Source organism: Phyllobates terribilis, unplaced genomic scaffold (assembly GCF_046119375.1).
Source record: "Phyllobates terribilis strain yellow unplaced genomic scaffold, ASM4611937v1 Scaffold_5__5_contigs__length_657084704, whole genome shotgun sequence".
Classification (NCBI taxonomy): domain Eukaryota; kingdom Metazoa; phylum Chordata; class Amphibia; order Anura; family Dendrobatidae; genus Phyllobates; species Phyllobates terribilis.
The window spans coordinates 57,197,978-57,210,884 of NW_027362765.1; the positions used below are offsets into that span (position 1 = coordinate 57,197,978).

General features: G+C 45.3%; 1 protein-coding gene across 2 annotated transcripts in view; it reads right to left on the reverse strand.

The window, feature by feature from the left end:
• The window catches only part of LOC141271967 (uncharacterized), an 83,194-nt gene that overhangs the window by 31,790 nt on the left and 38,497 nt on the right, over positions 1-12,907 (reverse strand). Inside the window, exon 1 of one of the 2 annotated variants that reach the window (XM_073682220.1) lies at positions 250-318. The exons of the other annotated variant lie outside the window; for it this stretch is intronic. The gene's annotated coding sequence lies outside the window, so the exon portion shown is untranslated. Of the gene's footprint in view, positions 1-249; positions 319-12,907 lie in introns of those variants that run through there. 2 annotated transcript variants of the gene reach the window in all.

Consider the following 12,907-nt stretch of genomic DNA (forward strand, 5'->3'; position numbering starts at 1 on the left):
GGAGTCTGTGGAAGGAACCAGATGTGTCACACTCATTATTCAACCAGTAAATCATATGATCCCGAGAACAGCGCCAAGATAGAATACCGACCAAGACAAAGGCTCAGACAACTATAACAAAGGAAAACAAACACCTTATATCAGAGGCAATGTGACAATGAAAATAATGACAAACAAAAGCTCCACAGTTAGGACTGGTGCTTCAGGGGTTAATACCCCCTGCCCCAGTAATGGGGAATCTCCACATACCTCCACCTGCAGAGCCGCCACCACATATATGGCTGTTCTGTGCGCACAGGACCTGTGATGAGGTCACAGGAGGGGAGGAGTCAGGGGTCACATGATCAGGGGCCTCAGTGGATGCAGGACTCTGCTGTGCTGGTTGTCATGGTGCTGGATGAGGTGAAGTTTATGAGTGGGGTCAGGAGGGGTTTACAGTGTGGATGTAGCGGAGCCGCGTGTGTACGAGGTGTACGGAGCGGAGCCGCGTGTGTACGGAGCGGAGCCGCGTGTGTACGAGGTGTACGGAGCGGAGCCGCGTGTGTACGAGGTGTACGGAGCAGAGCCGCGCGTGTACGAGGTGTACGGAGCGGAGCCGTGCGTGTACGAGGTGTACGGAGCGGAGCCGCGCGTGTACGAGGTGTACGGAGCGGAGCCGCGCGTGTACGAGGTGTACGGAGCGGAGCCGCGCGTGTACGAGGTGTACGGAGCGGAGCCGCGCGTGTACGAGGTGTACGGAGCGAAGCCGCGTGTGTACGAGGTGTACGGAGCGGAGCCGCGTGTGGACGAGGTGTACGGAGCGGAGCCCGCGTGTGTACGAGGTGTACGGAGCGGAGCCGCGCTTGTACGAGGTGTACGGAGCGGAGCCGCGTGTGTACGAGTTGTACGGAGCGGAGCCGCGTGTGTACGAGTTGTACGGAGCGGAGCCGCGTGTGTACGAGGTGTACGGAGCGGAGCCGCGTGTGTACGAGGTGTACGGAGCTGAGCCGCGTGTGTACGAGGTGTACGGAGCTGAGCCGCGTGTGTACGAGGTGTACGGAGCTGAGCCGCGTGTGTACGAGGTGTACGGAGCTGAGCCGCGTGTGTACGAGGTGTACGGAGCTGAGCCGCGTGTGTACGAGGTGTACGGAGCTGAGCCGCGTGTGTACGAGGTGTACGGAGCTGAGCCGCGTGTGTACGAGGTGTATGGAGCTGAGCCGCGTGTGTACGAGGTGTACGGAGAGGAGCCGCGTGTGTACGAGGTGTACGGAGCGGAGCCGCGCGTGTACGGAGCGGAGCAGCGCGCGTATGAGGCGTACGGAGCGGAGCCGCGCGCGTACAAGGCGTACAGAGCGGAGCCGCTCGTGTACGAGGTGTACGGAGCAGACCTGTGTGTACGAGGTGTGAAGAGAGGAGCCACGCGTGTACGAAGTGTATGGAGCGGAGCCGCTCGTGTACGAGGCGTGTACGGAGCAGAGCTGTGTCTGTGTACGAGGTGTGCGGAGCGGATCTGTGTGTGTACGAGGTGTACGGAGCAGAAGCACATGTGTACATAGGAGAAACACTTGTGTACAACTTATACGGGGCAGAACTGTGTATGTATGACAAGTAGGGAGCGGAGGCGCTGTGTACCAGCATTGGGAGAGGATGGAGCCGTGTGAGGAACAATGTCACTTCTACAAGTTGAGTTAGAACAATCAGTCCTTGTCTGTGTTACACAGGATAGTGTAATGTGCTGTTAGACTATAGACTATACAAATTGTTTCTTCAGAGAGGAAGAGGACCAGAGCTCCAGTACCACCTACAAGAAGCAGCAATCCTATCAATAGTGACCCTTTAACGAGCCTTATCACATGATTTAGGATATAAGCAAGAACCAGAAACTCAATCTGCAGACTGTGTTTCGGGTTACTGCCCCTCATCAGTGCAAAGTGTGAGTTCTGGTTTGGCTGGGTGAGAGGCGTAGACCGGTATCCAAGGGGTAACATTTCTCCTTTCGGACAGCGACACGTTAATCATGTAACAGTGAGGAGACTTTTAAAGCCACAATGCTCCTCTGGGAAATATGCAAATTGACTCTTCAGAAAGGAAAAGCTATGTTCACATGTTCAGTGTTTGGTCAGTATTTTACCTCAGTACTTGTAAACCAAAATCAGGAGTGGAACAATCAGAGGAAAAGTATAATAGAAACACGTCACCACTTCTGTATTTATCACCCACTCCTGATTTTGTCTTACAAATACTGATGTACTGACCAAATACTGAATGTGTGAATGTGGCCTTTGTCCGTCTCTTGACTCTGTGCTTCAGGGCTGATACCAGACTGTCTAATAAGGGGATGTTTGCTCACATTACACGACTGTCTCCTGGTGCACAACTACCCACAAGTTATGATAACACAGTGGCATCAATAATAGAGTAGTGAGACCCCTGGAGGCCATATCACATACAACGTATTGTGATATTTTTTCTGTTTTACCTGTAATAATAATAATAATTTCATTTATAGAGCGCCAACATGTAAGAACATGAACATATAACAAAACAGTACGATGAAGAACATTGACAAATAGGAGACAATTCTGATTTAGCAATAATCCTGTAAGTTAGCTGGATTTCTGATAATTCTTCCCAACATCCATTAAAGGGAATCTGTCACCCCCTGGGAGTTATCAGACCTCTAATATGGGCATACAGGTGATAGAAATGTGAATCTATACTTACCTGTATGGCCCATATTAGAGGTTTTGTGGCTGTGAAATTGCTTTTTATTTCTTGTGCCTACTTGTTTAATTAAAATATTTCTCACCTCCCCTGCACATTACCGTGCCCTGTGACGTGCAGTTCCCATGGCCGGATCCCTAGACTGCACTATTCTACAGAATAGTATATAAATCCCTGTCAAACTGCGCTTCTGCAGTGCGTCCAGAGGTTGTGCTTGAATCCCCCTGAAATAAGGTTCAGACAAATCCCCGAAGGGGCCATAGATTGCAATGACACAACCAGACTTGAAATGAATTATCCAATCACAATATGATGTCTAATGTTGGCAAAGTTGAGAAAAAGGAACTTCAGGAATTACAGCCTTGGAATGATGTTGTCTTTAAGTCTTCTGACAAGGTGGGAAATCTAGTAATTTGGCCTCATAGTATGTATGAAAAACAGGCCAACAAACTTCTGGCAGACAAAAAATGTTATAGAAACTTAACTGCAAACCCCCTTACAGCCTTTCAGAGTCAGCTTTCCAAAATTTTGATTAAGACATTTGGAGACAACATTATTCCAAAGAAACTGATGGAAGCCATGTTAGTTTTAAAACCACATTTACCCACATTTTAGTTGATTCCAAACATACACAAAAACCTCTTGGACCCACCAGACTGGCCCATTGTTGCTGGTAATGCAGGGCTGTTGGCTGTGCGAAGTAACTTGCCAAGTTATTGATTTCTTTTTGAAACCACTAGTTTCCACTCTACCCTCTTTCATTAAAGACGGCGTTGTGTAGGTTAGATCAACTACATTTAGAAAAGCACATGATCATGGTTACTGCGGACATTGAATCCCTGTATACATCCATCAGACATACAGATGGACTTAAGGCTGTCTGTTGGTTTCTTAGCTCAAGTAATATAGAACATCTCATGACTGAGCTCCTTCTAACTCTATTGGAATTCATTGTTACACACAAATGTTTCATATTGAAAAATCAAATGTATGTACAATTACAGGTACCACTATGGGGACGGCATGCGCCCACTCATATGCAAACCTGTTTTGTGGCACATGAGAGAGATATTTTTCAGAGCAACTCCCCATCGATATTGATAAAATACATAATTGAATCAGGTATATACATGAATATTTGGTTTGTCTGTATAACCTTTATTTCTGATAAATGCTGTACATCTGTGTTGCATGGAGTCAAGTAACATCTGACACCTGCAAATAGATATTCCAGTCCAAGCTAACTGAACTACATTCCACAGTTCTTTTGCATTCTTAGGTTTTGTATCAAAAACAAAATATAGATAGCGTAGAGAGTATTCTATAAAACATAACCTTTAATTCAAAAGATAAAATCATCAAACCTCCTGAGAGAAAGGCGGGAATATTTGCCTATCTCATCCTAATTACTCGATTTTAGTCAAGGAAAAGACAAATATTACATGAAGACCCTCTAATTGGGTCCACTAACCTAAATCACTAGAGAAGCTGATCAATAATATTCAGTCACCTCTTATTTTTTAAAATACGTTACCATTTGTCAAGTGATATACATGTGGATAAAAATGTTCCAGTTCAGTTCTTCAGGTTTTTTCTGTCTAATGTGTACAAGTGCATATGAGGGTGTGGCCGCCCTTTCCCTGAGCTGAAAAGTTTATTCATCTTGCTTCCCAGGTCTCTGCTTCCATTAGTGCTTCAGTCTCTCAGCCCTTATCCACATGTATGTCACTTGACAAACGGTAAGGTTTTAAATATTAGGGATAGGACTCTCCCATAAGGGTCGCTGTGATGAGGCGGGTGTTAGAACCCTCCTGTTAGTTCTTTTTCTATTTTGTTGGTCACATGACTTTCTGTCTATATAATCCAGCTCTGGCCTTGCTGGACTACAGTGTTACATTTACTCTTAAGCTAGCCAGGTGCCTTGTACCTTACTCTGTAGTTTGCTTGGTCTTTTGACCACTAGTACTTTTTGTTTGTTTGTCTTTTCTCTGCTACAATTTCTGCTAGGAGGTGTCCAACTATATCCCAGTCCTTAGTTCTTGTAGGGACCCCTCCCTTATATCTATAGGTCTGCGTTCAGACTAGCCGAGGACTTAGGCGGGTCTGTTCACAAGGAACAGGTCCCCCGCTGCATCATAGGGAATCAGCTTAGTCCTATTGTAGGGACAGTTTTCCTATCTTTCTTCAGTACTTGTAGCAGTTCGTAACAGTAAGTCCAGCCCAAAAAACACTCTAAGGAAAGAAATCCAGATTTCAGCATGGTGTCGGATAAGGAGTTGGCTCAACGCCTGCAGGGACTGTCTTTGGAGGTGGCCGAGCTCCAGCAACACGTGAGTAGCTGTTCTGGAGCGCATTTTGTCGAACCGAAGGTAGGACTGCCAGATTTTTTTTTTATGGTAAACAGCAAGATTTTTTTTCCTTTAAAAACGCTTGTTTATTATATTTTCGTTTAAGACCCAGATCCTCGGGGAATGAATCACAGCGCATTGGGTTTATAATGTCACTTTTGCGCAAAGAACCACAGGGATGGGCCTTTTCTCTACCACCTAATGATCTGTGTTTTAGGTCTGTGGAAGATTTTTTTCTGCTATGGGGTTGTTGTATGATGATCCTGATCGAGTCTCATCTGCTGAAACTGAATTAAGACGTTTGAAGCAGGGATCAGGTGATGTGGAAAATTATTGTACATACTTCAGAAGATGGTCAGCTGAAGTGGAATGGAATGACTCGGCATTAAAATGTCTGTTTCTTGCAGGTCTAGGTGAAAGGGTTAAGGATCTGCTGATTGCCTTCCCAAAACCAGGAACCTTGCAGGAGGCAATGCAATTAGCTATACGTGTGGACAGGAGACTGTGTGCTAGGATTAATGAAGAGAAATCTACTGCTATGGCAGCTCCTAGTTTTCAGAGGGTCTGCTCGGAAGGTAGAGAACCGATGGAGATTAGGGCGATGTCACCCCTCTCTCAGGAAAAAGACCGCAGGTTTGCTAAGGGATTATATTTTTATTGCGGTAAATCTGACCACTTTATTAAGAACTGTGTGCTTCGTTTGAACAAAGAAAAAAAAAAGGTCAGTTACGCCCGTATAGCCTGTTTAAACTTAAAAGGAGTATTTCTTTCTGGAAGCACCTCATTCCAGGAGGAGTTGATTTAATTTCGGGTATTTGTGGATTGTGGTTCTACACTCAATGTGATTGATGAGGGATTTTTGGAAAAATTTAAATTAGAATCCAAACTTTTGTCATCCCCTATTTCTGTGGTTGCTGTTGATGGCTCTCCCTTGAAATGTATTACTCACAAGGTTTTTGAATTTCCCCTCACCATAAATGGTATTCACCAAGAGAATTTGGATTTGGCGGTATTAAATAATTTGCCTTCTCCAGTGGTTTTGGGGTTACCTTGGTTAAAACTGCACAATCCTGTACTGGACTGGTCTACCAATGAAATTAAGTCTTGGAGTCCTAAGTGTTATGATAAATGTTGTAACGGTCGCATTGCTGCTGTGGAAAGAGGGGAATTACCTGTACCTATTCAGGATTTTTGGAAGGTTCTTTCTGAGGAGGAGTTGCAAGTTTTGCCTCCTCATAGGGACTATGATTGTACTATTGAGTTTGTCCCTGGAGCTACTCTTCCCAAGAGTCGCTTATTTAATCTTACTATCCCTGAGAGAAAGGCCTTGGAGGAATACATACAGACAAGCTTGGCCGCCGGTCACATTAGACCTTCTAAGTCACCTGTGGCTGTTGGACTTTCGCAAAATTAATAAAATTACAGTACGCAATTCCTACCCACTGCCATTAATTCCTGACTTGTTCAACCAGTTAGTGGGGGCCAAGTGGTTCTCTAAAATTGATCTCCGGGGGGCATACAATTTGTTACGTATGAAGGAAGGTGATGAGTGGAAAACTGCTTTTAACACTCCGGTGGGTCATTTTGAGAATCTGGTTATGCCTTTTGGTCTTACCAACGCACCAGCGTTTTTTCAGAACCTTATTAATGACATCCTAAGACCGTTGATCGGTAAGAATGTGGTGGTGTATTTGGTTGACATTTTGATTTATTCGCCGGATCTGGAGTCTCATTGGCAGAGCGTACGTGAGGTATTGCAGTTGTTAAGTGACAATTCACTTTTTGCTAAGCTGGAGAAATGTGAGTTCGCTGTGCAGAGAATTTGTTTTTTGGGCTACATTATCTCCAGCGAGGGCTTTGAGATGGACCAGGTGAAGGTTCAGGTGGTGCAGGAATGGCCTAGGCCTATTGGTTTGAAATCGATACAGAGATTTTTGGGTTTCGGCAATTATTACAGAAAATTCATTAAGAATTTTTCTATAATAGTTAAGAAGCAGACCGATCTCACCAGTAAAGGTGCGAATACGGTCCAGTGGACTACTGAGGCCATTGAAGCTTTTGTGTATCTCAAGGAGAGGTTCAGTTATGCAGCCTGATGAGACCAAGCCTTTTTTGGTCGAGGTTGATGCTTCTTCGGTGGGGGTCGGTGCTGTTTTGTCTCAGGAAAACAAGGATGGAGTACATCCCTGTGCTTTTTTTTTTCAAAAAAATTTTCTGACACCGAACTTAATTACGATGTCGGTAATCGGGAATTGCTGGCGATTAAACTCGCATTTGAACATTGGCGTCATCTCTTGGAAGGTGCTAAATTTTCCATTCAGGTTTTTACTGATCATAAGAATCTGATCTATCTTGATGCTGCCAAGCGCTTGAATGCCCGTCAGGCTAGGTGGGCACTTTTTTTTTCGCGGTTTAATTTTTCTGTTACTTACATCCCGGGTACCAAGAATGTAAAAGCTGATGCTTTATCTCGCAGTTTTTCTCCCATGGTTGGTACCGAGGAGGAGGAGAGCATTTTACAGGAAGGTGTTGTGATAGCAGCATTGGACTCCATTTTGGAAGATGGGATTCTGAAAGCCCAGGAGGATGCCCCATCTAACACTCCCCATGGGAGGTTGTTTGTGCCTAGGAACTTTAGGAGAGATTTGTTTGTGGAGTGTCATGAGTCTCGGTTGACAGGTCATCCAGGAATTTCGGAGACTAAGAGACTTGTAGGTCGCAGTTTTTGGTGGCCTGGGTGGCAGAAGGAAGTCATTAAGTGGGTGCGTCAATGTACTGTGTGTGCTAGATCTAAGTCTTCACATGCTCCTGCTGCAGGTTTGCTTTGCCCTCTGGAGGTTCCTAGTGCACCTTGGATGCATCTTGCTATGGATTTTATTACTGACCTTCCTGCCTCTGAGGGTTTCACTGTCATCTGGGTGGTCGTTGACCGTTTTAGCAAGATGTGTCACTTGGTTCCCTTCATCAAACTGCCCTGCGCTAAGACACTCGCTAAGGCTTTTGTTAAGGAAATTGTCAGGCTTCATGGCGTTCCTACCGACATTGTTTCCGATAGGGGACCTCAGTTCGTGGCTCGTTTTTGGCGTGCCTTTTGTGACAGGTTGGGAGTTCATTTGTCATTTTCATCTGGATATCATCCTGAGTCTAATGGACAGACAGAAAGAAAGAACCAGGATGTTGAACAGTTTTTGCGTTGTTTTGTGGCTGACAATCAAGAGGGGTGGTCTGAGTTTCTGCCACTGGCTGAATTTGCTCTTAACAACCATACATCCTCTTCTGCTGGGTGTTCTCCTTTTTTTCTGTTGTACTGGGAGACATACGTCGTTTGGGTCATTCTCCAAATTGGTATCGGCTGTGCCGGAGGAGGAGAATTTTTCCGGTGATTTGGAGAGAGTTTGGACTGATGTATGTTGTAACCTTCAAGAGGCTAACAAAAAATCCAAGAGGTACTTTGACAGGAAACGTCAAGAGGTTTTGTTTTCGGTTGGTGACATGGTTTGGTTGTCCTCTAAGAATCTGCGGTTGAGGATTCCTTCTAAGAAATTGGGCCCGAAGTTTGTAGGGCCGTTTATGGTGCTTCAGGTAGTTAACCAATCTGCTGTTAGGTTGGAGGTTCCTACCTCCTGGAAGATTAATCCGGTGTTTCATGTTTCCTTATTGAAAAAAGCTGATGTTTCTGATAGGGACACCACTGTCTCTGTTACTCCGGTGGTGGAAGACAGTGAATATGAAATTTCTTGCATTCTTAATTCTAGATGGCATAGAGGGAGATTGCAGTATCTCGTCGCTTGGAAAGGTTTCGGTCCCGAGGATAACTCCTGGGTAAGGGCGGATGATGTCTCTGCTCCTAGACTTGTCGGAGCGTTTCACAGGTTTCTTGATAGACCTGGGCCTGGAGGATCCGGAGGATCCTCATAGAAGAGGGGGTACTGTTAGAACCCTCCTGTTAGTTCTTTTTCTATTTTGTTGGTCACATGACTTTCTGTCTATATAATCCAGCTCCGCCCTCCTAGCCTTGCTGGACTTCAGTGTTACATTTACTCTTAAGCTAGCCAGGTGCCTTGTACCTTACTCTGTAGTTTGCTTGGTCTTTTGACCACTAGTACTTTTTGTTTTGTCCTTTCTCTGCTACAATTTCTGCTAGGAGGTGTCCAACTATTTCCCAGTCCTTAGTTCTTGTAGGGACCCCTCCCTTATATCTATAGGTCTGCGTTCAGACTAGCCGAGGACTTAGGCGGGTCTGTTCACAAGGAACAGGTCCCCCGCTGCATCGTAGGGAATCAGCTTAGTCCTATTGTAGGGACAGTTTTCCTATCTTTCCTTAGTGCTTGTAGCAGTTCGTAACAACGGGATGGCTTTCGCATTATTTTGATCAAAATTATAACTAAGTACCCTTTATTATTATCATGCACTATTGCGGTTTATTTATTTATTGCAGGGTATTTGTGTATTGTGTTTCTGTCTTTGGTTTTTTCCTTAATTACTTTGCTGTGCCTATTAGATTGTACAAATAACTTTCCTGAAGGTCAGGAGGCAGGGGCGTCCCCCTGTGCCTCCAACACCTCACCCTCCAGTTCAGGATAAAGTTCCGAAATGACTACCCCTTTCTGTAATATCGGGGCAGAGATCTCATGGTCACCACCACCAGGGAGGCTCCGGGACAAAGCATCAGACATTTTTGACCCCTGGACGAAAAGTGACAACAATATTGAACCTAGTAAAAAAATAGGGACATCTGGCTTGCTTAGGGTTGAAATGTTTAGCTGACTGGAGATATGACAGGTTCTTATGATCAGTAATAACAGTAATAGGATGGACAGCCCCCTCCAACCAATGTCGCCATTCCTCGAATGCCAAATTGATCGCCAAAAGTTCCCTATTACCCACGTCATAATTTCTCTCAGCCGAAGACAATTTTTTAGAAAAGAAGGCGCATGGACGCCATTTATCAGGGGACGAACCCTGAGACTACACAGCCCCAACCCCGACATCCGACGCATCAACCTCCACAATAAAGGATTGAGAAACATCGGGTTGACTGAGTATAGGTGCGGAGGCAAAATGATTCTTTAAAGAAGAAAAAGCCTGGAGGGAAGCATCCGACCATTTTGAAAAATCAGACCCCTTCTTAGTCATGTCAGTAAGAGGTTTCACTATAACAGAGTAATTTTGGATGAATTTCCGGTAAAAATTAGTAAAACCCAAAAAACTTTGTAGAGCCTGCAGGTTCTCGGGACGTTCCCAGTCAAGGACTGCTTGGATCTTCTCCGGATCCATCCGGAAACCTGAAGATGACAACAAGTACCCAAAAAACTGCACTTCCTGAACAGCAAAAGCACATTTTTCTAGTTTGGCATAAAGTTTGTTATCCCTTAATATCTGGAGCACCGACTTAACATGCCCCCGATGAGTCTCAAAATCAGGTGACTTATTCAACACATCGTCCAGATAGACCACCACAAACCTCCCCACCAAATGATGGAAAATGTCATTTATGAAATGCTGGAATACCACAGGTGCATTGGTCAAACCAAAAGGCATAACCAGACTCTCTAAATGTCCTCCTGGGGTATTGAACGCTGTTTTCCATTTGTCCCCTTCTCTGATTCTAACCAGGTTGTAGGCTCTCCTTAAATCCAACTTGGAGAATACCTTAGCTCCCACAACCTGGCTGAACAAATCAGGAATCAGAGGAAGAGGGTATGGATCACAGATGGTAATTTGAGTTAATTCCCGGAAATCTAAACAGGGACGTAGAACGCCATCTTTTTTCTTCACAAAGAACCCTGCTGCCACGGGTGAAGATGAGGGTCTGATATGTCCCTTCTCCAGACTTTCCGCAATGAAATCCTTCATGGCTTGTCTCTCAAGGCCAGAAAGATTTATACAGTCTGGACTTTGGTAGTTTAGCTCCGAGGGTCAGGTTAATGGGACAGTCATAAGCATGATGAGGAGGCAAATCCTGACACCCCGTCTCAGAAAAAATGTCCTCAAAACCAGTCAGAAAAGCAGGTAATATTTCCATAGAGACAGTAGAAATGGAAATATCTAAGCAGTTCTCATGGCAGTAATCTCCCTATTTAATAATCTCTCTGGTTTGCCAATCCACCAATGGATTATGGTTAACAAGTCAAGGGATTCCCAAAACAATTGGTGTCCAGAACATAGCAAGGGATTATTTCACAATGAACTGACTCCACCCTCAGTTTTACATTATGTACAATCTGAGTAAATGCTTTCTGTGCAAGTGGCACCGAGTCGATGGCAAAAATGGAAATAGGTTTATCTAAAGTACAGCAAGCAAGACCATGAGTTTTCACAAACTCAGCATCCACTATGCTGACTCCGGCTCCACTGTCAACAAACAGAGAAATTTTCTCGGTTTTGCTCTCTAGCACCACCTCTGCTGTCAGGACAAAGCGGGAACTGCAGTTTGGCCACAAATCCACCCCTTGTTTATCCAACTCCAGACTACCAAGAGGTAATCAAGTCTCCTTTTGTTTAGATATTAAAGGACAGGTCCCAACAAAATGTCCCTTTTTCCCACAAAATAAAAGATGCCTTTTTTCTTGAGAATATCTGGGGAGATGTATTATGTAGAGACACTTGACTTCTAAGGGCTGAGTCATTCCATTTGGAAGCCCATCTACGGAATTCCGAACTGTACGTCTCCACTGACAGATTCCCCTGCTGAAGGTGACGTAGCCTAGACTCAGCCAAAGCGACTCAGTTAGGGTCATCATAGATAAGGTCCAGAGCCCAGAAAAACCCCTCCACAGACTGAATACAAACCGAGACCTGCGGTAAAGAAAACGCCCAGGATTGATGATCGCCCTGCAGTAGAGAGATCACAATTCCAACCCATTGCTCCTCATTACCAGAGAGATAGGGACGAAGTTTAAAATACAATTTCAGGCCTCCTTGACTACAAAAAACTTGTCCCTACCTCCAGAAAACCTGTCCGGGAGGACAACCTTGGGTTCAGGCTGGGCAGGCCTACCTGCAGAAATCCCATGTTGGTGACCTCTAACCACTGACGCTGCTGCTGAACCTCACAGCGGAGGTCATTCACCTCCAGAGACAGACGGCGGAACTGCTCTGCGAGCTCTGCAATTGAACCCATTCCAAGGGAGAAAGAAAAAAAAAGGTCCACGCCCAAACACACACAGAGGGAAAAAAAACAAAATGTCAGGCCCCCCCCCCTTTTCAAAACGTGCTCGGCGATAATGTCACGCAAGGTGTGGGACACAGAGGGAAACGGAGCCCAGACACTAGGGAAAGGGTGTCACCCTGTCTCAACTACCATCCCTATATTGGCCCTTCACCAATCGCCGCACTTGTGCCTCGCCCTGACTATCCCTGGCATATTGTAAGGCTAGGCAAGGAAGGAGATGAGCACTAGTCGATCTCCACTAAACTCTATAGACAACAAGGGTAGACAAAACAGGGGGAAATTGCTTAGCTTTAGACGACTCCAAACAAATGCACACATGGCCTCAAGCTGCAGAGAGGATGAAGTACTGCTCTTGCTAAGCCTCACAAGTAGTAATGAATATCGCCGGCACCTCCCTCTCAAACACACCAGGTATTTATACACCCAGGCCAGGGAGCTAATTAGCCAGAGGGAGGTAGCCGCTGGGTCCTAGAGACAGCCAGCCTCTAATAAGATGTTTGTAATGCCAAACGTAGAGATCTGCAACCAACTGCAGGGCGACTGTCTTGTTACCTCTGACACACCTGTAACAGGCATCTTCTAATGGTTGCAGGACTCACGGGTAACTGAAGATCTTCTTTGATCTCCCTGGGGCTGATCAATGGATGCTTCTTTGCCATTCTTGAGATTCTATGATCTATAC